This window comes from Maniola hyperantus, chromosome 7 (genome assembly GCF_902806685.2).
Source record: "Maniola hyperantus chromosome 7, iAphHyp1.2, whole genome shotgun sequence".
NCBI lineage: Eukaryota > Metazoa > Arthropoda > Insecta > Lepidoptera > Nymphalidae > Maniola > Maniola hyperantus.
In genome coordinates this window covers 1,653,610-1,677,606 of record NC_048542.1, presented here as the reverse complement: position 1 = coordinate 1,677,606, position 23,997 = coordinate 1,653,610, and the positions used below count along the sequence as shown (strand labels likewise).

The following is a 23,997-nucleotide window of genomic DNA, read 5'->3' as shown; positions in this document are numbered from 1 at the left end:
AATTAAATTTTAAGCCTTCAGTAATTACCTTCGGCGCGATATAAAGCGAGCGATATATCGGGTTAAGGGATTTTAACCCTTATTCCCAGTAGGTTAAGGATTACGAGAGTTAACGTGTTAGTAAGAGCTTACGAACAAATTAGTCGGCGGCTGTTTGGGATGCTGTGGTGTGTGCGCGAAATATATTTGTTACTTATTGGATATTGAATTTATTGTGGTTCGGATACAGTGTTATGGAATAATAATTATTTTACTACAAAGCTTTTAAATATTTTATTTTCATCCGTAACTAGCTGATGCCCTCAACTTCATACGCGTGGATGTAGGTTTTTAAAAATCCCGTGGGAACTCTTTAATGTTCCGGGATAAAAAGTAGCCTATGTCACTCAAAAATGTCATGCAAAAATTCACGCCAATCCGTTGTTCCGTTGCGACGTGATTGAAGGACAAACTAACGAACCAACAAACACATTTTTGCATTTATAATATGGGTAGTGATTTAGTAGATACCAAAGCCTACCTTCATGCATTATACCCTCTTTGCTGAAGATCGTGACACACAGACAGACGGGAAACATGACAAACGAGATTGATGTGGTCCTAACAGCCCTAGGATTCTGCTTTCAGTTTCCAGGGATGGATTAAAACACAATTAATTGCCTTGTTTTATAAAGTTTAAAGGCTTTAATTTGGGGTGAAAATTAATATTTTAGCAGAACTTGTGGTTTTGTTTAAATATTATATTGTGTGTTAGCTTATATATGGCGCTTATATGTTGTAAAGATTAAAATTAATGTAGGGAATATGGTATGAATTAATGAAAGCTATTTTGTTTGGATGAGGTTTTAATGTTTAATCTTGTTTACTATTTATATGATTTTCGTTGCTTCCTAGCCTGATATAACATCAGGTTAGGTTTCAGAGTAGCTTTAAATCCATACTAATATTATAAATGCGAAAGTGTGTCTGTCTGTCTGTCTGCTAGCCTTTCACGGCCCAACCGTTCAACCGATTTTGACGAAATTTGGTACAGAGATAGCTTGCATCCCGGGGAAGGACATATGCTACTTTATAATCCACGCGGACGAAGTCGCGGTCATCATCTAGTAATCCATACTCACTATTATATACATACAAGAAAAAGATGCAGATACATTAAATTTAGTTTAGAGAGAGACTAGAGAATCGGCGCAATTATGTCATACACACAGTGATCATAACTCTACTCTATGCATACACAGACACACCATGAATGTAAGAGCGGTGACACATTGATGGAAGCAACAAATGGGCGCCATAACGCGCGGTCAAAGCGGATATCCACACCGCTATAAAGATACCCGGCAGCTGGTCAAACCGAGAGGCGACGGGCTTATCGGTTCTGGAGTGTTTTACCAACGTCATGTAATTATAAATAAATAAATAAAACGTTTATTTTTCAATCATCTAGATTACACACATACATGGATTTGATCTTGAACAAATTTGCGTGCTTGTTGACATAAGCATATACAATATTAAAAATGGTACAAGATCAAGAACGGGCTATCCTAGCTAGATTTTTAGATCTGTGTTAAGGATAGCCAAAAGATAATTATCGTGTCACTTTTCATTAACGACCGAATAAATGGGTACTTAAAAATAAGAAAACTTACTTCACTCCCAATTATTTATGACTAAATGATGGCCGCGACTTCGTCCGCGTGAATTTAGGTTTTTAAAAATCCCATGGAAACTTTTTGATTTTCCGGGATAAAAAGTAGCCTTTGTCCTTCCCCGGGATGCAAGCTATCTCTGTACCTAATTTTGACAAAATAGGTTTGAAAGGCTAGCAGACAGATAGACAAATTTTCGAATTTATAACATTAGAATTTATTCATACTTCATGATTAAATAGCTATGGGCAACAGACAGAAAGATGAAAAACTTGACAAATGTGGAAAAGCTGCCAAATATCTTGCTCCTTATTTTACAGCAGTTTAACAACATATTTTGTCATACACAGCAAAAATGTAAGAGCGGTGACACATTGATGGAAGCAACAAATGGGCGCCATAACGCGCGGTCAAAGCGGATATCCGCACCGCTATAAAGATACCCGGCAGCTGGTCAAACCGAGAGGCGACGGGCTTATCGGTTCTGGAGTGTTTTACCAACGTCATGTAATTATAAATAAATAAATAAAACGTTTATTTTTCAATCATCTAGATTACACACATACATGGATTTGATCTTGAACAAATTTGCGTGCTTGTTGACATAAGCATATACAATATTAAAAATGGTACAAGATCAAGAACGGGCTATCCTAGCTAGATTTTTAGATCTGTGTTAAGGATAGCCAAAAGATAATTATCGTGTCACTTTTCATTAACGACCGAATAAATGGGTACTTAAAAATAAGAAAACTTACTTCACTCCCAATTATTTATGACTAGATGATGGCCGCCACTTCGTCCGCGTGAATTTAGGTTTTTAAAAATCCCATGGAAACTCTTCGATTTTCCGGGATAAAAAGTAGCCTTTGTCCTTCCCCGGGATGCAAGCTATCTCTGTACCTAATTTTGACAAAATAGGTTTGAAAGGCTAGCAGACAGATAGACAAATTTTCGAATTTATAACATTAGAATTTATTCATACTTTATGATTAAATAGCTATGGCAACAGACAGAAAGATGAAAAACTTGACAAATGTGGAAAAGCTGCCAAATATCTTGCTCCTTATTTTACAGCAGTTTAACAACATATTTTGTCATACACAGCAAAAATATAAGTGCGGTAACACATTGATGGAAGCAACAAATGGGCGCCATAACGCGCGGTCAAAGCGGATATCCGTACCGCTATAAAGATACCCGGCAGCTGGTCAAACCGAGAGGCGACGGGCTTGCCGGCGCTCGAGTGTTATTATGTGATATCTGTAACGCTGCGGAACGATTTTTAGGGTTCAGTACCAGAATCAGGGCGCCAACGGGACCCTTTTACTAAGACTAAGGGTAGACTACGTAGAGTTAGCAAAAACATAGCGTTATTGTTATATTACCTAAACACAATCCAATACCAATAACTATTTGTCAAGTTTTAATGATTTAGTATTTTTCAAACCCGCAATGTAAAGCGTGCTTTTTTTATTTTTTTTATTCAGATACAAGTTAGCCCTTGACTGCAATCTCACCTGGTGGTAAGTGATGATGCAGTCTAAGATGATAGCGGGCTAACCTGGAAGCGGTATGGCAGTTTTTATTAAACCCATACCCCTTTGGTTTCTACACGGCATCGTACCGGAACGCTAAATCGCTTGGCGGCACGGCTTTGCCGGTAGGGTGGTAACTTGGGTCAATGCCCCACCTATGACACGGCATTGAATCCGAGTGGCCTACTTCCGTAACGTACGTTAACCTACGTAGCACGGAGAGAACTTGAGAGCGGTGAAGCCGGGTATCTTTATAGCGGTCCGGATATCCGGTCACCCGGGTGTAATGGCCGCGCCTCGATACTTCAATCAAAGTGTCACCACTTTTTGTTTTCGAATCACAATAAAAAGCGAATAAGAACAAAGAGGAGTTCCGCAAGTGTAAATAATCCGTGCGGAATTTCGCTCCAATGTGGCATATTGAAATATCAGTGGAGTGCCATAGTTTTGCGGAAAAATGCGGAATAAAAATTCAGCGCGCGTTTTCCCGCTACATTATTACCTAACCCTAACAATAAAAATAATAATCTATCTAATCTATCTTATATGAGTAACAAAAAAAGTAATTGAAATTCGATTTTTTATGCAAAATACCTTGGTACCTACTTGAAATGAGGCTACCCCGACGCATAGAGATAATAAGAAAAGAACTTGAGAGTGGAGAGAAGCCGGGTATCTTTATAGCGGTCCGGATATCCGGTCATCCGGGTGTAATGGCCGCGCCTCGATACTTCAATCAAAGTGTCACCACTTTTTTTTGTCAAATTGGCTTAGTACGGCTTTGATTATAATCGTGCTATTTTCGAATCACGTTCCCAAAATTACAATAAAGCAATAAAACATTGCTGTTACAGCTAGAGAGAGCACAAAGAGCTATTTTAAAAGTTATGACAAACAGACCTTTTAGATTCCCAACAATAGATCTATATAGAGATTGCAAGGTTCTTACGGTTCGCCAGCTCTATTTACTACAAATTATAATACGTAAACATAATTCCCTAAATTTCGATACAAACCTAGAAAAGAGAAGAATGGATCTAATATTTAAAACGGGTAGACATAAAAGTAAACTTGCAGGGAGACAATACTATATCATTAGTAGTAGAATTTATAATGAAATTAATAAAGCCTTAAATATTTCTCCCTTAAATAAAAACGAATGCAAAAAAAAAGTTAAAGAATGGTTGCTTACACGAACATATTCGGAGACTGAAAAGCTGTTGGAAATTTTAATATAATATATTATATCAAATATATATTACAATATATTATTAAAATGTACATTATTATTTACAAAATAAATATATAATACACACACCCACACCCCTCACCCACACACACACACACACACACACACCACACACACACACACACATACACTCACTAATAGTTATAGTTCTAATAATTATAGTAAACATGTTAAATTTTATAATATCTACCTTACATGCAGATTCCTTTTCTTTTGTATATAAAATGAGCCATCAATTTTAAGGAGAGTGCTGTCGCCTAAAACACAGGTGTATACCTAGCTTAGGGACAGTCGATTTTTCTGTATACCTACCTACTTAACAAATTGGTTTTGTTATTATGTATTTTATGTATTAGTTCTCGTAAGTAAGTATGTTTAAGTGTACCTATGTTTGATCAATAAATAAATATAAATTCACAAATTTTACCTAGAATTTGATTGAAAAAAGAAAATCTAAGTTTAAAATTTAACTATAGCATAGCAAATGTCTATAGTTTTCCAGATTTCCATGAAAACAAAGAGTTTCAGGTTACACGGACTGAAAATTTTGTATTCAAATCCTGTGTATGTAACCTATATTACGAGACAGGTCGACATGGAAATCGGGGTGAAGGGAGGGGGGGGGGGGGAGCGCACACCCGCACCTCACGCGTGAGCTGTATGGGTGTGTGGGGCGTCCCCACCCCGATTGCCATTTCGACCAGTCGCGTACTATAACTTACAGTGCGCGGCTGAAAGTGATGAACGTCGACCTTTAGAATGACTTTTCATCTTTGTAGAGAGTTGTCTCTGTACCCATATGACGCTTTGTCGGTCTCGAGACAGTGCTATACAAATCTGATGTCTCCCTCTAAAGATTCATCACTTTTGGCCGCATACTGGCACCGATTCCGTTGTCTTGCTCTAAACTAAATTTAGAGTGTCTGCATCCTTTTCTTTTTAACAATGCAAAAAAGGGACAGAACATGAACTTTACATTTAAAGACTCTAAATTTTAGTGCACACTACAAATTTAAACAGTAGGCTCGCGATTGTGCGTTAATATCACGGGTTTTACCATCTAAAAATAAAATTTAAAACTGTCACACTACGTCTGTCCTTTTCATATTACATTAGTAAGAAGAGTATGCAAATACTCTAAAATTAGGTTGTGCTCAGAATCAGTACCCAAGGTACCTTTCTATCTTTTGTAGGTTATTTCATGTAAAGGGAATATTCAGTGTGTTGCGCCAAAGAGATTTTCCTTTCTTTAAGTAATTGCCATTTACTCATTTATAAATAAGAGATGAGCAAGGCTTTTTCGCCTTATCTTGATTAAGGCAAAGTCCTTTTTGGGAATAATTAACAGCGTATTACTCTGCTCGGTCGCAAAATACGAGAAAGCCGTGCCAAATGGTGCCAAGTTAGTCCTTTGTTAATTTCGACATGTCTTTTTAAGATTCTGAATGGGGGCGTAATTGTGGAGTGCAACTGCTATCATCTTGATTGGGCATAAGCGATGATAGTCTAAGTAGTGGTTAAGACGGTTCGGAAGGGTCAGAGATTCAATCCCGGGCACGCACCTCTAACTTTTCGTTTGCACATAGCATATTTTGCTTTAACGGTGAAGGAAAACATCGTGAGGAAATCTGCACACCTGAGAGTTTTCCATCTTCTCAAAGGTGTGTGAAGTCTGCCAATCCGCATTTGGCCAGCGTGGTAGACTATGGCTGAGCTCTTCTCATTCTGAGAGGAGATCCGTGCTCAATAGTGAGCCTGTAATGGGTTTATGGTGATGAATATTACTATCTAGGAATTACAGTTTGCTATAAGATAGCTCAAAAAGCTTTAGGTACATCTAAATCTAAATATATAAAAGGAAAAGGTGACGGACTGATCTATCAACGCATAGCTTAAATTACTGGACGGATCGGGCTGAAAGGCAAGCAGTTAGCTATTATGACGAAGACATCCGCTAAGAAAGGATTTTTGAAAATTCAATCCCTAAGGGAGTAAAATAGGGGTTTGAAATAAGTGTAGTCCACGTGGATGAAACAGCGGGCATAAACTAGTTTAAAAGAAGATTCAACTGTGCCTAGCAACATCGGCGAAAATACATGAAATCCAGGCCAAGTTCGTCCCTTGTTACTCTTGGTACGCCTTTTAAAGGTTCCGAGATATCTTTAGGTAAGGAGAAAAGAAATAGATACACTGAAAGGCTGTTAAATTACCTACAATGAAGGAGATCGCCTCAATAAAAATATGGTTTGTGAAATTGACGTCACAGGAAAGCTGTACATTTAAGTGGAGTACCATAATATAGAGAAATATGTGCAAAATTCAGGCCAAGTTCGACCCTTGTTACTCTTGGCACGCCTTTTAAAGGTTCTGGCTATAAAGAGACCGACACTCACCTCAGTCCAAACGTGTCCGCCAATCAAAACCTAAATTAAACACCAAACGGCGTCCGTTCTGACGAATTTCTTCACTAACAATGGTGATGGGCTACATCGGTATATTATGTCGATAAAAATTAACTAAAATCGCAAGAAATGCTCCCTATTTTTGTAAGAAATAGACACACAAAAAGTGTGTTGTAATTCCTAAAATTGTCAGCTCTCTCTGGGCTTCATCAACATCAACGCTTTTTTCCGCGCAAATGCAAACTGTGGAACCAACTCCCTTCGGCGGTGTTCCCACTAGATTACAACATGGGGTTATTCAAGGGGCGGACCAACAAATTCCTGAAAGGCCGGCAACGCATTGGCGGTTCCTCTAGAGATGCAAATGTTCATGGGCAGCGGTAATTACTTAACATCTGGTTACCGCTGAGAAATGCGTTTACGCATCCCATCGGAAGCCAGCCAGTTGGCCAGCCAGCCAGCCAGACAGCCAGCCAGGGAAGGTATGTGGGAGTCGACCGGAATACCCACTAAAACCTAGCGGTGCTCCTGCGCGTCGCCTGGTGACTGGGTCACAGGAACACCGAAGCAATCAACCGCGACCCAGCCAGCGACGTCCGCCGAGGCAGACTCTCCACCGGGGACCCACTCACGAGGTCCTCGTTGGGAGTCACCCCAGGTGACTCACCTGCTCATTTGCTCGCTATTTTATTTTTAAAAAACGCCTAAGGGAAGCATTTTATTCATATATAGATACCTAAACCATTTTGTTACGTTACAACAAGGTTGTGACCATCAAACTTTGGGGTAACAACAAATTGGGTTTTCTCTAATGGTAAAGTTCACTATTTTTCCAACTTGTTCTGAAAGGTCTCAGCTGGACCAAAATGTAACAAAGTTTATGACTATAATTTATTTATGCTTACAATATTTTTACGCATACCACGTAGTAAAGTAGTCGCAAAATAAATGAAAACGCGGCCAAGTTTAGTCCTTACGTTGAGGAACCTTGGCACGCCTTTTTACGGTCTCGCAATAAAAGTGGGGACAGTCCGCCTAAACTTTGAGAGTGCTTACAAAGCCACAATTACATCTATATACATACGTACTATACGTGGACACTGACAAACGGCCTTGTTCACAAATTCAAAGTCACTCAGCTAGCTTGGAGAGGGCTATGTTAGGAGTTTCCCTGAGGGATAAGATCCGAAATGAGGAGATCTAACTATTAGCCCAAACTATTAGCAAGCTGAAGTGGCAGTGGGCAGGTCATGCCTGTCGTAGAGACGATGGCCGTTGGAGCCGGAAAGTTCTGAGTGGAGACCGCGTTTAAGCAAGTGTAGTGTGGGATGCCCTGAGCACGATGGACCGACGATATAAAGAGGCTGGCGGGAAGTGGCTAGATGAGGAAGGCTGAGGACCGGGTCTGGTGGCGCTCTTTAGGGAAGCCCTATGTCCAACAGTCCTTGAAGTACAAGGATGGTTCTTACGGAGAGAGAAATTTAATTCAACCTCCCCCTCAATTTTCTAAACTCCACCCGAGCGAAGCCGGGGCGTGACAGCTAGTTCTGTATGAAACCTTTCATACCCGCATTGCGAGTACTTAAGTATTTTGTTTTCCATCGGTCCGTTTCCCAACTTTACCGTACAATAGTTTTAACTGGCTTAACAATTTTGATTTTAGGTACTAGTTGAAACAAGCACTTTTCTCTCGGTTTTTTCGAAAAATTCAGGTCAAGTAAAAAGGCCTTTTTTGGAATTGAATTTTAAATTGGATAGGCTTCCGAACAGTAAAAGTTCCGTCTCAATTGGTCTAGTTATATTTAGGCTATGTACGAGCTCGCTCAGATAAACTGAAAAACTTTTATAGTTAATGTATGATAGTGAGGAGATAGATAGATTACATAATCTAATCTAAATTTATATAAAAGGAAAAGGTGACTGACTGATTGACTGGCTGATCTATCAACGCACAGCTCAAACTACTGGACGGATCGGGCTGAAATTTGGCATGTAGATAGCTATTATGACGTAGGCATCCGCTAAGAAAGGATTTTTGAAAATGCAACCCCTAAGGGGGTGAAATAGTGGTTAAAATTTGTGTTATTCACGCGGAAGAAGTCATAACCTAGTTACCATTATAAATGTACAAAAGTCCCGATCCACTAACTGACTGACTCACACGCCCAGTCCACTTCTTGGACCTAGAAAGCTGAAATTTTGTACAGAACTTACAGTGAAGACCAGATTTTTCGAGATTCTCACGGTTGGGGAATAAAGGCGATTTATTTTCGCCGTAAATGATATAGTAAGATAGCCGAGTGGTTCGGACGTCTGCCTCTTATTCGGGTGGTCGGGGTTTCGATCCCGGGCACGCACCTCTAACTTTTCGGAGTTATGTGCGTTTTAAGAAATTGAATATCACTCGCTTTAACGGTGAAGCAAAACGTCGTGAGGAAACCTGCATGATGCCAGCGATAGGATGATCATGATGATGATAAAATTTTGCCACGTAGAGCCGGGGCTATTCGCTTGAATTGCTACAAGGTCAAATGGAACGCCTTTTCCTACCGATCCTTAGATCACGAGATTTTATTTGGATTTTATGTACAAACATAAAATCGTGATCAACCAAAAAAAACCCTTTTGAATAAAATGACTAATGCTTGACACGTATAAAAATGCTTATCTGGAAACGATAAAACCGGCATTTCGGATATTTCAAGCTCTCCAGAGCTGTAGGGCTAGTATGAGATTTTGCATCTCACCAAAGAATTCGAGACCTGGAGAAAAATGAACCTAGATGTTTTTTTAAAACGGAACCCTACGAATAATAATATAAATTATAATGGAATAATAATATAAATTATTATATTATTATAATAGAATATTAAAAATTTCAAAATGGCCGCCATGTGAATAAAAAAAGTAGGTACATAATCTTATACGATGTTACGGAACCATTTGTGTGCGAGTCCAATTTGCACTTGACCGGTTTTTACATAATATTAGTATCATTGTACTAACCCAACTGGTAATACCGTCGCCCGGTCAGACCGTTTTATTGCGGTCTGGAATTCTGGATATCCGCCGCGGCTGACAATGGCGGCCGTTGTTTGCCACTTCAAAGTTCAATGAAATGTCGCCACGCTAGGATTGAATTTTGTGATGTGGTCACACCATTATTGTAATAATAATGTAAGCTTTGAGATTAGTGGCTTAGATTATAGCCTCATATTTCTATTGCCACTATAACAACAAATAATAAAAATTTCAAAATGGCCGCCATGTAAGTAAAAAAAGTAGGTAAGTACATAATCTTATACGATGGTACGGAACCATTTGTGTGCGAGTCCAACTTGCACTTGACCGGTTTTTACATAATATTAGTATCATTGTACTAACCCAACTGGTAATACCGTCGCCCGGTCAGACCGTTTTATAGCGCTCTGGATATCCGCCGCGGCTGACAATGGCAGTCGTTGTTTGCCACTTCAAAGTTCAATGAAATGTCGCCACGCTAGGATTGAATTTTGTGATGTGGTCACACCATTATTGTAATAATAATGTAAGCTTTGAGATTAGTGGCTTAGATTATAGCCTCATATTTCTATTGCCACTATAACAACAAATAATAAAAATTTCAAAATGGCCGCCATGTAAGTAAAAAAAGTAGGTAAGTACATAATCTTATACGATGGTACGGAACCATTTGTGTGCGAGTCCAACTTGCACTTGACCGGTTTTTACATAATATTAGTATCATTGTACTAACCCAACTGGTAATACCGTCGCCCGGTCAGACCGTTTTATAGCGCTCTGGATATCCGCCGCGGCTGACAATGGCAGTCGTTGTTTGCCACTTCATAGTTCAATCAAATGTCGCCACGCTAGAATTGAATTTTGTGATGTGGTCACACACAATAATGCAAGCTGTGAGAGCTTAGTGGCTTAGATTATACTACACCCTCCCTCTCAGGGGTTAAATCATGGGCATACACTTTACTTTTCGAAGTTTTTCGAAGCAACTATAAATCACTTGCTTTAACAGATAAAATGAAATACGCAAAAAATGTGGATTAAAATAAATATTTCCTGAAAAAAATTATATTACACAATTGAAGATTATATAAATGATAAAAGAGCGTGGATTTGACCTGCAACTCGTTCCAGCAATGCTCGGGACTGCAATTACTTTGGTATTATAATTGTATATCAAACCTTTGAAAAGAGCGGCCGCTGAGTTTCTAGCTGGTTCTTCTCGGTAAGAAAAGCATTCCGAATCAGTGTTAGATACATTTAACGATTCAAAAGTACTTGTAAAAGTTTAATTGAATATTTTTTTTGTTTTAAAAAAACACTAACAAAATAATAACGTACCTACATAAAAAGAGGCATAAAGTAGCGTAGCGTAGTAGTGGTTTTGGAAGTCGATTTTTTGAAAATAAAATTTTTAGGGGTTCAATCACGGGCACGCACTTCCTACTTTTCGGAGCTTTACTTAAAAAGCTACTAAAAGTCATTTCCTTTAACGGATAAAATTAAATTTGGATTATAAAATTATAACACGTAAAAAAAGAGTAACAAAATAATGACATACCTACATACAAAAGAAGCATAAAGGAATTATTAAAGACAAGGAGCAAATAATAAATGCGATTGATTTGTGCTGTGAAATCAACAATATCCTGTCTATTTCTCTTGAAAATACAAGTTGCAAATCCCATTACAAAGTTACTTGGGCAGCAACAGAAGTTATGACAGCCAAAGCTTAAACAAGCAATATTGACAGCCTCGACAAACCAACACATAGTTTACCTACTTGTTTCTGTTGCATCGGAAATTCAAAGATGTATCGACTCGAAGTTAGTTTTGCTAGGGTAAAGTAAGACGAGATAAAGTTTCGAACTGAAACCCGACAGCTTTTATTAAAAATAGCACAACGAACAAATGGTGCCTATTGATGCCATCTGTTTAACAGCCATCCCGACTAATATTATAAAGGCGAAAGTTTGTGTGTGTGTGTGTGTGTGTGTGTTTGTTACTCCTTCACGCAAAAACTACTAGACGGATTTGGCTGAAATTTGGAAATTTGGAATGAAGATAGATTATTTGGATTGGACATAGGATTAACACATAGGCTACTTTTTATCCCGGAAAATCAAAGAGTTCCCGCGGGATTTTGAAAAAAGTAAATCAACGCGGACGAAGTCGCGAGCATCAGCTAGTATTGAATAATATATAAACTCTCTCTCTCACACACATACACACACAAACACACACACGAACCGAGTCACACGAGCGCGGCAGTGCCGGTGCACTGTTTTTGAATGAGATTTCGGTTTTGTAGAGCGTCTTTGTCGTTGAGATGTTGAGATCGACAAAACCTCATACAGGTATGCGTGACAGTGACAACGCTCTACAAAGCCGAAATCTCAGTCTAAAAGTCGATGTACATTATTTTCTGCTTATTTTCTGCCGCGTACTGTCAGGTTGAAATTCACAAGCGCAATCGTATTATTGACGACTCCTTATTTATATAAAAAGAGAAATTTAAAGGGAAATCAGTAATAACAACGCAAAAGGAACAATTGAAATTTCATTCATATTTCACCCCCTTTATTATGTATTCGATGCAGCGATAAGAATGCCGCGTTCCGTAATGACCGGAGGCGCGATAGGCAAGGAGCTAGTGGGAATTTCGCAGGAGATCCTAAGAATATTATAAACTAGCCGCCCTGTCGTCGCACGGGTGCAATATTACTAATGTGGTGTCAGTGTGGTTATCTTCTTCTTCTACCTTTACACCTTCTTGCCTTTACACAAGTTTAAAAAATGTGTTAAAAGTATGCTCCTAAAAAAAGCATATTATACAGTCGCAGACTATGTAAACGATAAAAAAGCTTGGATTTGACTCGCTCCAGCAATGCACGGGGCTGCAATGGCTTGTATAGTACGGTATAATAACATTGTAAATTGAAAAATTAAAAAGAGCAACCGCCGAGTTTCTTGCTGGTTCTTCTCGGTAGGAACGTCATTCCGAACCAGTGGTAAATTAAAACTACCTGACTATTCATAAGCACTTTTAAAAAGTTTACATGAATAAAAAAACATTCTATTCTATTCTATTCTATTCTATTCTTCTTCTAAATATATAAAAGGAAAACGTGACTGACTAACTGACTGATCAACGCACAGCTCAAACTACTGGACGGATCGAACTGAAATTTGGCATGTAGATAGCTATTATGAAGTAAGCATCCGCTAAGAAAGGATTTATGAAAATTCAACCCGTAAGGGGGTGAAATGGGGGTTTGAAATTTGTGTAGGCACCTATTAAAATTTTGCCACTAGCACTTGGACTATGACTGTTATCGGTTTGCACTTGACTGAACAGGATTCTTGAGCGTTATTGACTTTCGTAACAAAATTATGGTGAAAAATTATTTCCCTTTTTACTTATTATTTTTCGTAAAAATACAGTGCTTTATTCGCACTGCGCTCCAAAAAATCGTATGGTACGCGACAGGTCGAGATGGCAATTAGAGTGGGGATGCCCGCACACATGCACAGGCCCTGCGCCAACCTGGTGCGGGCGAGCGGGGCGTCCCCCCCCGCCTCATACCACGATTGTAATCTCGACCTGGCATCGCCATCTCGCGATTGCCATCTCGCGTATTGACTCTCATTTGAATAAGTTACCAATCGAACTCAATGTAATTCTGTAGATCGTTCTAGGAACTAATAGGTATCTAATATAATATGTCTATGGTTTTTCACCGTCAAAATATTCAGTTACGAAGTTACACGGTCTCAAACATACAAAATTTGGCAAACTTTTTTAGTATTAATAATAATTAGTATTAATAATAAAAGTACTTAGCTAGAACATGTCTACAAATTTAAATCGAGTTTGATCAAGTTTGATTGGTTAATATTCAAATGGCATACGGCAGTGTTTCCCAAAAATTGTTCTGCCATGGCCCGGTAATTTTCACACTGCCCCTTTGTGACCCACTTAACATTTTTAAACCCATGCTCGTTCCATTAAGTAAAATAATACACATTTATTAGGTAGTAGTAAAAAGGTTTTATTAGTACCTACCTACTACATACTTTGGTATCGCCTATATTTTAGTCACAAAATGTTAGTGCGAAGTTATGGAGCTGCTCCTTATTTTTTACTAAAGAATTCAAGTTCGCGGAAAATTTATATTTAATATTTATTTTTAAGGTAAACTAGTGTTGAAAATCTAGCTGACATTTTTTTACGACGTCGCATCGCAGTATTGTGGTCTCAGCCTTACGAATATTTACGATGCGTTGATCGTTAGTGGGTAATATTTTTAAAACAAGACGGGAATGTTGCGACCCAGTATTTTATTTTGATGGCCCGGTACCGGGTCGCGACCCGGCAAATGGGAAACGCTGGCATACGGCATTCCGAACCATTGGTAAATTAAACTATTTGACGATTCAAAAGCACTACTAAAATTTAACTTGTCAAGTCGAAGTCAAAATCAAATAATCTATTCACATAGGTAATAATTTACACTTTTTGGTCGTTGGATTTGTAAGAAAAATAATTATTACTACGAGGGTTCCAAACGCGAAAGGGTTCCAGGTCTAAGAAGTGCCCAAAGTGAACAAACTCAAACTTAAATAAAAATATATTCCATTCTATTCCATTCCATTCCATTCCATTCCATTCCATTCCATTCCATTCCATTCCATTCCATTCCATTCCATTCCATTCTGTTCTCTATTCTATTGTAATGCAAATAAAACTACGTGTGTACGGTGGCGGCGGAGAGACCGCTCGTTAAATATTATTTTAATTTTTAATTTAATTTAAAACAACTTTATTGTTACTAAAATTACAGAGAGTAAGAATACAGGATACACTTAAAAAACAAAGGGCGACCTTATCACTAAAGTGATCTCTTCCAGGCAACCCATACTTAAGAACTTATAGAACTGTAAGACGGGGAGTCGCAATGTAGTTATAAATATATATATATATATATATATAAATAGATATATATATATTATTATATCGAGGCTCGTCTGACTGGCATAATAATTCAATGAAAGCGATTAGAAACGATCTGTCGTGACCACAAACCATAAAACCCATTTATAACACGTTTGAAATACCGACGAAATTCAAATACAAATTTCAAAATTCAAAGGAGATAAAAAAAAACTATGGACGCGTGCCCCAGAATGTATAGAGATGAAAATACATATTATATCATCAGTACATTTATAATTAAATGGCACATATTATGTGCTATTTAATAGTAAAAATCTTCTATTTTAAGAAAACAAAAAGTCGCATTTTGCTTTGCAGTCGTGGCATTAAGTTGGTGATAATCATAGTTCAGCATAGGGCAAATTTGGTCCATCTCGTTTAAATTCAAATACCTATGTCATTATCATCTCAATACATCACTGGCCCACTACTGGGTATGATTGCTTTTAGAACGAGAATGGATTAGGTCATAGTCCATCATGCTGACCAAGTGCGGATTGGTAGACTTCACACACCTTTGAGAATATTATGGAGAGCTCTCAGGCATGCAGAGTTCCTCATGATGTTTTCCATCGATATTTAATTGAATAAAACGCACATGATTATTTAATATTGTGTGTTTATTTGTTGGTTTATTGGTAGGTGTGATGGTTAGTCCTTCAATCACGTCAAAACTGAGCAATGGATGGGCATTGTTTTTTGCATAGATACAGTAATTAAAGACGGAAAGTGACATACACTTTTTGTCCCGGAAAATCAGAGGGTTCCCACGGGATTTTAAGAACCTGAATCCACGCGGACAAAGTCTCAGGCATCAGCTAGTTGGGTAATTTATACATTGCAATCTCTCTATTGTTTTATTACCACTTAGCACTGAATAGAAAATGTGTTAAGTTCTCTGAAGAAAACTACCAAATGGGTTAATAAATTTTAATTTAGCGCCCACTATCTTGGTGTTTAAAAGGAGTTTAATGAAAAGTGTTTTCCTCGCAGTTTTCCTATTTAACATTTTCATGATGAACTTCAAAGTGGGAATTTTTACCCCGTAATAAGACTAAAAAGAAAGTTTATAATATCTGCAGGCTACGGTGTTTATGAAAAACGCGTTTTGTTTTAATTTGTGCTCGTAGGTGTATTGTGTACAAAGGATTCTCATATTATAAAGGTTTTAAAGAAAATAAACCGGCCAAGTGTGAGTCAGGCTCGCGCAATGAGGGTTCCCTACTACAGTAGTTTTTTTAGACATTTTGCTCGATAATTCAAAAACTATGATGCATAAAAATAAATAAAAATCTGTTTTAGAATGCACAGGTGAAGACCTTTCATATGATACCCCACTTGATATAGTTATCTTACTTCGACTACAGTTCAAGACCCTATTGAGCTAAAATCGGTAAAACGGATAGGCCGTGAAAAGGTACTTAATAGACAGACACGCACACAAACCTTCACATTTATAATATCGGTATGATAGATTAGTAGATATATTCCTAATTCCATGGCATAATGATTAACAAATATTCCGTCATTTCCTTTGTACACGACGAGCGACGAACAATATTTGCTCACCCGCCCCATTAGTCGGAACAAACTGTTTTCACTCTAAGTATTTGGTTCAACGGAATGACATCACAGAGGATTTCTTCCGCTCGAGCATGCGTGAATTGAATCGTATTATTAACAAGTATAATACGTGTTTATTCGTTCAATACGGTATTATTGTACAACTAGTCAAATCAGTAACTTTTTATCAAACGTCAAAACACGCACTCAGTAAGATAGTTTAAACGCTGAAAGTATCGGTATATTTAGCATTTCTATTTGTTATGGTAAAGCTTAACCCTGCTTTATGCCCTTTCGATGTATGGACTCCTTCCATTTGATCGGATCCAAAGGCGGGCTGTTCGACTTGTGGACGATCCCAAACTAACCGGCTCGTTGGAAAGCCTGGAGCACCGCCCTCCACCCTCTTTTTTCTACAACCGCACCGCGCGCCACCGTAAGGAATTTCACCCTCACCATCTGGGTGTCTGGTGCACTTCGACCGTCCGCTGCGCCAGATCCTTCTTTCCACGCACGTGCAAACTGTGGAACCAACTCCCATCGGCGGTGTTCCCTCTAGATTATAACATGGGGTTATTCAAGGGGCGGACCAACAAATTCCTAAAAGGCCGGCAACGCATCGGCGGCTCCTCTGGTGCTGCAAATGTTCATGGGCGGCGGTAATCACTTAACATCAGGTGACCCGCCTGCTCGCTTGCTCGCTATATCTATTAAAAAAAAAAAAAAAAAAAAAAATGTACCTTTGAAAAAAAAGAGAACCTGCTTCGGGGGAAATTCCACCGTTTATATTTATTCTCCCGAAAACCCCATTAAAAGATAACACAATTAACAGGCATATTTACGCCGGCCCACTTTCAGTTGAAATTCTTCGCGAGATAAGCCCCCTTATATAATTATACTCTTTACTAAATTGCTTTTACACCTCACGACACGGCAGCTATATACCAAGCTTCAATTATAGAGAACAATAATGCAATACTTGCAATCCATCCTATCAGCCGTCCAAATAGTGAGCTTATTTTTTATTAAATGACACGGTTCTAGTACAGTCAGCAAATTTATTGAAATAAAATATTTGTGTTATATCTCACTTATAAAGTTTTTAAGGACCCTGTAATTTTATGAATATTTTAAGGAAAAACAGACCGACTGACGTGGACTAGGTATTCTTTGTACTAACGAAAGATTTTGAGAAATTTCATAGGGATTTTTACAAACCTCAATTCATGCGGATAAAGTCACGGACATCAGCTAGTTTAAAATGAATTCAATTGTAATATATCTACGTGTCCAACACCACCCATATTATAAATGCAAAAGTGTGTTTGTTTGTTGATTCGTCCTTTAATCACTCCCGAACGGAGCGACGGACGGATCGACGTGATTTTTTGCGTAAATATGGTGGAGACTTCCATAGCCTACTTATTATTCCAGAAAGTCAAAGAGTTCTTACGGGATTTTCAAAAACTTAAATATGTGCGGACAAAATTGCGGGCATCTGCTAGTATTATCTTTTTGCCGTCATTTAAGTAGAAAGCTGCTAAGTGCAAAAATTAATTTATCAATTGGTAATCGCCAAAAAACGTGAGTATTTAACAAAAAAATATGTTTCTATAAAAGTGCTATGTCCTACCAAACCAAAAAAGTTACAAAAACTTGGTCATACGCTTTGTTGGTTTGTCCTACAATCACACCGCTACGGCGCAACGAATCGACGTAACTTTTTTTGTGACCTGAACATTGCTACTTTTTATTTCGGAAAATCAACCCACGGGATTTTTGAAAACCTAAATCCATATGCATAATATCATCTAGTTTAAGGCAAGCACAGATCTTTCTATGTAAATAAGATCTTTCTGTGTAAATTGTTATGCTGTTCGGAAGGAATTTGGCAAAGCTTCGTATAATTCAAACGATTAAATTACAAAGACGTGTACCATCTAATAATAATAATAATGCTACAATCATGTTACCGTATGCTAGCGAGTAACATCTTCTACAGCATAGTTGTCAGAACAAAGACACCGTTGTAATGTGGTTTATTTGATTGTAGCTTATTATCATGTTAGATATGAGACAAGGGTTGAGACTGCAAACAATAATATACGACTGTCAGTTATACCGCTTACACTCGTATAAATATCCGCGGGGGTTGTTTCTTCTAATATTATTAGACTAGCACATTCCGCGACTTCAGCCGCGTTTTTAGGGTTCTGTATCCGAAGGGTGACAAAGGGACCCTATTACTGTCCGCTCGTCTGTCTGTCAGCGGGCTGTATCTCATGAAGAGTAATAGTATGCAGAGACTTTTCACAGATTGTATATTTTTATTACCACTATAACAACAAATACTTAAAATTTCAAAATGGCTTCTATGCAAATATAAAAAATTAAAAGTACATAGTGTTGTATTAGCTTTTAAATGTTTCGTTGAAATATCTCAAAAAGCTATGGAGGAGCAAGTGAAACTAAAAAATGCCCTCCGGGAACTAAAATCACTGAAACAGCTAAATGAGCAGTTGTTGAAGGAACAAGACGACAGTGAAGCTGAGTTAAGAGCCATTATTACAAAGAACACTCAATTGAAGGCTGAACTGGCTGACCTAAGCAATGTTCATACTATAGTACTGGAAGAACGGGACCAACTTCAGGAGGCGGTCGGCTCATTCAATCAGTGCATCCAAACATATGATGAGGCTCTTAGCAGGATTTCTATGTTGGAGAATGAATTGAGTAGAGCTCAGAAAACAATTGACGACCTTCAGTCTCAATTGCAAAGCCATGAAACAAAGGCAATAAATAATTTGTACGACGAGCTGCTCACTTCATCCCCAGACGCGCCAGGAGTGATCATAGATCTGACTTGTGACAGTCCGTGTGCTAGTAATACCAAGTCATTGCCGGAACATAACTTGGTATATTTGAATAGCCACAACAAAATAAAAAAATATATAAAACTTAGTAAAGTAATTAGAAAAACCAAAAGTTTGATAAAATCTCAAAAAACTCATACAAAAAATATTGCATTACGAAAGGAACGTTCTCAATTATTAAATAAGCTCGATGCTTATTGCTTATCTATTACAGAACTCCGGGATAAGTATGATTTGGATGTTCAAACCTTAAATGATGAAATTTCCAAATTGACTTATTCGCTACATAATGTCACAAACCAATACGAGCTGTCACAAAAACAGATTGATGAGCAAATACTGGCAGCAGATGAATTGTTAGCATTAAGTAACTATAACATGGCTCGCTTTGAGTCATTAACCAATAAGCATGAATGTTCTCCAAATGTACCTATTGTTCACCAAGATAGTCCTGCACCGCTCCCTGTGAAAACAGATACTTGTCCAGAGCAGTGTAGTATTGATGTTACAGAGGTTCCGTGTAGTATTGATGTTACAGAGGTTCCGTGTAGTATTGATGTTACAGAGGTTCCTTCATCTGTCAATATTAATCCCTCAGCTAAGCCAATAAAACAAACTATAATTATTTCTGACAGCTTAGGTAGAGGTCTGGGCTCCATAATGAGCTGTTGTTTAAAGCATTCAGTGATTAATAGATGTTCTCCTGGAGCTAGTTTTAACTATTTAATTAATAACTTAAATGAAAAATCATTGGATAGTAATACAAATGTTATATTATTGTTTGGGGACAGTTTACAAGTCAAAAAACAACAGATTGTAAAATGCATTCAAAAATTATTGCTCCTACATGAGAAAACAAAATGTAAATTTGTTTTGTGTGCTTTTCCTTATTCTGGTACATTAAACAAACAACAAAATGATAAAATACATACTTTAAATTTGAAAATGTATAATCTCACTAAACATTATAGTGAAGCTATTTTTTATTTTGACATTAATAGTATTAAATTGACTAATAAGTTTAAATTGACCGGAGACAGTATGTATCTGCCGAAGAGATGTAAGATGCATATTGCCTCACTATTAGCACATAATTTAAATGATTCAGTTACAAGTGTTGTAACAAACTCTTTTGACTCTTATACAAACTGTACTTCTAGTACAAATATTTATAATATTGACTCAAGTACTTCTAGTACAAATATTTATAATATTGACTCGAGTACTTCTAGTACTAATTTTTCTATTATTGACTCGAGCAATAGTGTAAGTACTATTAGGAACCCTATTGCTTGTTTAAACTAGACAGTAAGACAACGGAGGAGCCCTGTCACATGAAAAATGTACATCAAAGTATACAGAGCTTCACCGGCAAAGAATTAGAAATTGCAAGTTGTTGCAAAAAATCTAATGTCATCAATCTGGTGCACCAAAACATTCAATGTATCAGAGGGAAAGATCTGGAAATAGAACTTTTTTTGAATAATTTCAATATTGATATTTTATGTATAACTGAGCATTGGTTAAAAAATCATGAGTATACATTCAATTTTGGTAATCACCAGGTTGGTAGTTCGTTCACCAGAACCAATGCGATTCATGGCGGCTCGTTAATTTTGCTTAGCAAACAATTAAAATTCAAGAATCGAAATGACATAGAGAGCCTGTCTGTTGAGCGAACAATAGAACTATCCTCAGTTGAACTTGAGCAATTCATTGTTGTGTCTGTATATAGACCACCCTTGTCTAACTTTGATCTTTTTGAAAAGGTAATGGATGAAGTCTTATTCAAAATCTCAAAATCAAATAAAAAGCTGATTGTGTGCGGAGACTTTAATGTAAATATTTTGGAAAGTAGCCCTTTAAATGGCAAATTATTAAATCTTTTCAAATCCTACAACCTATCCAACATGTTTATGGAGCCTACAAGAAAAACTGTAACTAGCGCCACATGTATAGACAATATTTTTACAAATATAAATCCAATTACTAAAACCATAATTAGCAAATTGGATTCGGATCATTGTGGACAGTTGATCCAGTTTGAAAATTTGAAGAAAAAAAATTCTAAACGTAGAATAACCTTTGTACCAGTAACGTCTGACCGAATTGAGAATATGAGACTAAGCCTTATAAAACACCTTCCATTTTTGTCAAATGGGTTTAGTCCTGATGAAATGTATAATACATTTTTTAATATATTCAATACTATATTTAACTCAATATTCACCAGTAAATCGGTCTTGACTACTGATGCAAAAGTTTTTAGTGAATGGGCAACAGTAGAACTACATAAAAGTAGACAAAAACTATATGAATTGTATGCGGAGCGACAATATGATACTGGTGACGAATTCAAGCAGTACGTTCAACTGTTTTCCAAAAAGTTTAAGAGAGATTGCATTGCAGCCAAGTCAAAATATATCCAGGCAAAAATTAAAAACAGCTCCAATGTAGTAAAAACTACCTGGAAAATAGTTAACGAAGAAACAGGAAGAGTGACACATAAAACTTGTAATTTTGAACTAAAATATCATGACAAGTTGATTACGTCAGACCCCGAGGTTGCAACCGTTTTCGAGACCTTCTTTACAGATATTCCTGTTTCTACTACAAAATCATTGAACTCTTCAGCAGCCGCCGCTCTCTCACTATTGGAGGATAACGTGCCTGAATGTAATAAAATGTTTGAATTCAGTCACGTTAGTTGCTCTGACGTTATCAAAGCTTTTAAATTAATTAATAATAAGAAAACAAATGATCTGTGGGGCATTTCCGTTAACGTTGTGAAATCATTAATTGATATTGAGTTAGCATTAATATTCAATAATTGTGTTGACTGTGGTGAGTTTCCAGACTTAATGAAACATAGTAAAATAATTCCATTATTTAAATCAGGTAGTACTAGTGACCCCACTAACTTCAGACCGATATCTGTACTACCCACTTTTAGTAAATCTTTGAAAAAATAATTTTAACTCAACTGCTTAATTTTTTCAACATTAATGATTTATTTCACACCAAACAGTTTGGTTTTACACGGGGTCGCTCAACAACCGATGCTGGTGTTGAGTTAATACTAAATATATTTGAAGCCTGGGAGGAATCACGTGATGCGCTTGGCGTTTTATGTGATTTATCCAAGGCTTTCGACTGCGTTGATCATGAAACATTGGTCGCGAAATTGCACCATTATGGAATTAGGGGTGCAGCATTGGAATTGATGAGTTCTTACCTAAATGATAGAATACAAAGGGTAGACGTGAATGGAAAGCGATCTCCCGGATCCGTTGTAAAAATGGGGGTGCCACAAGGTTCCATCTTAGGACCTTTTCTGTTCCTTATTTACATCAATGACCTTCCTTACCTCGCTAAGGACAATTACGGGATAGTCTTGTTTGCTGATGATACATCACTTTTATTTAAAATCAATCGATACTTAACAACTTTTGATGAAGTAAACAATTCTCTCACCAAGTTAGTACAGTGGTTCGAAGCTAATAACCTGCTTCTCAACGGGAAAAAGACAAAGTGTATTAAATTCACTTTACCAAATGTTAAGCAGGTGAAAACCACTGTGCAACTTAATAATGAGGAATTAGATTTAGTGGATACCGCTATTTTTCTTGGAATAACGTTAGATGCAAAACTTCAATGGGGCTCTCATATAAATAACTTATCGAACAGACTTAGTTCTGCCGCATATGCCGTAAAAAAGATTCGCCAGTTGACAGACATAGAAACTGCGAGACTAGTATATTTTAGTTACTTTCACAGCATTATGTCATATGGTATATTATTATGGGGTAATGCTGCTGATATTAATTCTATTTTTGTGCTGCAGAAAAGGGCTGTTCGAGCCATATACAGTATGGGGCCACGAGAGTCGCTGAGAACTAAATTTAGGGAAGTTAAAATTATGACAGTGCATAATCAATATATTTTTGAAAATTTACTGTACGTACATAAAAACATAAATAATTTAAAAAAAAAAAGTGACTGTCATAATATAAATACTAGAAATAAAAATAAACTTGTAATTCCCGCCTCTAGGCTCAGTAAAGTTAGCAATTCATTTGCTCGTAATTCCATACGTTTCTATAATAAGCTTCCAGAAGACATATTGGAGATGTCTCTCAACAAGTTCAAAGTTTTCATAAAACGTAAACTAATTGAAAAATCCTATTACAATGTAAAGGATTATTTAAATGATAAGCAAGCTTGGGAATGAGTTGCTTAACGACTTTGTGATAGTTCTAATAAGTTTCAATAATTTTGTAAAGTGGTGATAATAAAAAGAATACCCGGCTGAGTTTGTTGTGGGCTCTTCTCAGACCTGGGCGCGTTTGGAACCCTCGTAGCTTTAGTTTTAAGTTTGCGTTATAATTATCACCACTATATTATCTTACAAATCTAACACTATACCAGACAATCAATAAGAGTAATTTATTACCTATTTTGAATAAATCATTTGACTTTTGACTTTTTGACTTCCTAAGTGCACTCCTATGTGCTCAATGAATATTGTCTCCAACTTCAAACCTCTAAGTACAGGCTGTGCGTTTGCGTGTCAGTCAGTCAGTAAGTGACGGTTGATTTGCCCCACCTTCGCAAGGGTGGACTTATTTATAACAAACAATAAACAACCCATTTTATTTTTATTTTCATGGTGTTTTTTGATGATCTATTTGGTTTTCACTTCA

The 23,997-nt window shown here is 37.2% G+C and overlaps 1 protein-coding gene across 1 annotated transcript in view; it reads left to right on the top strand.

Moving 5' to 3' along the window:
• LOC117983813 (uncharacterized) overlaps positions 1–23,997 on the top strand; it is a 178,254-nt gene that overhangs the window by 49,629 nt on the left and 104,628 nt on the right. The gene's annotated exons all lie outside the window — the stretch shown is intronic.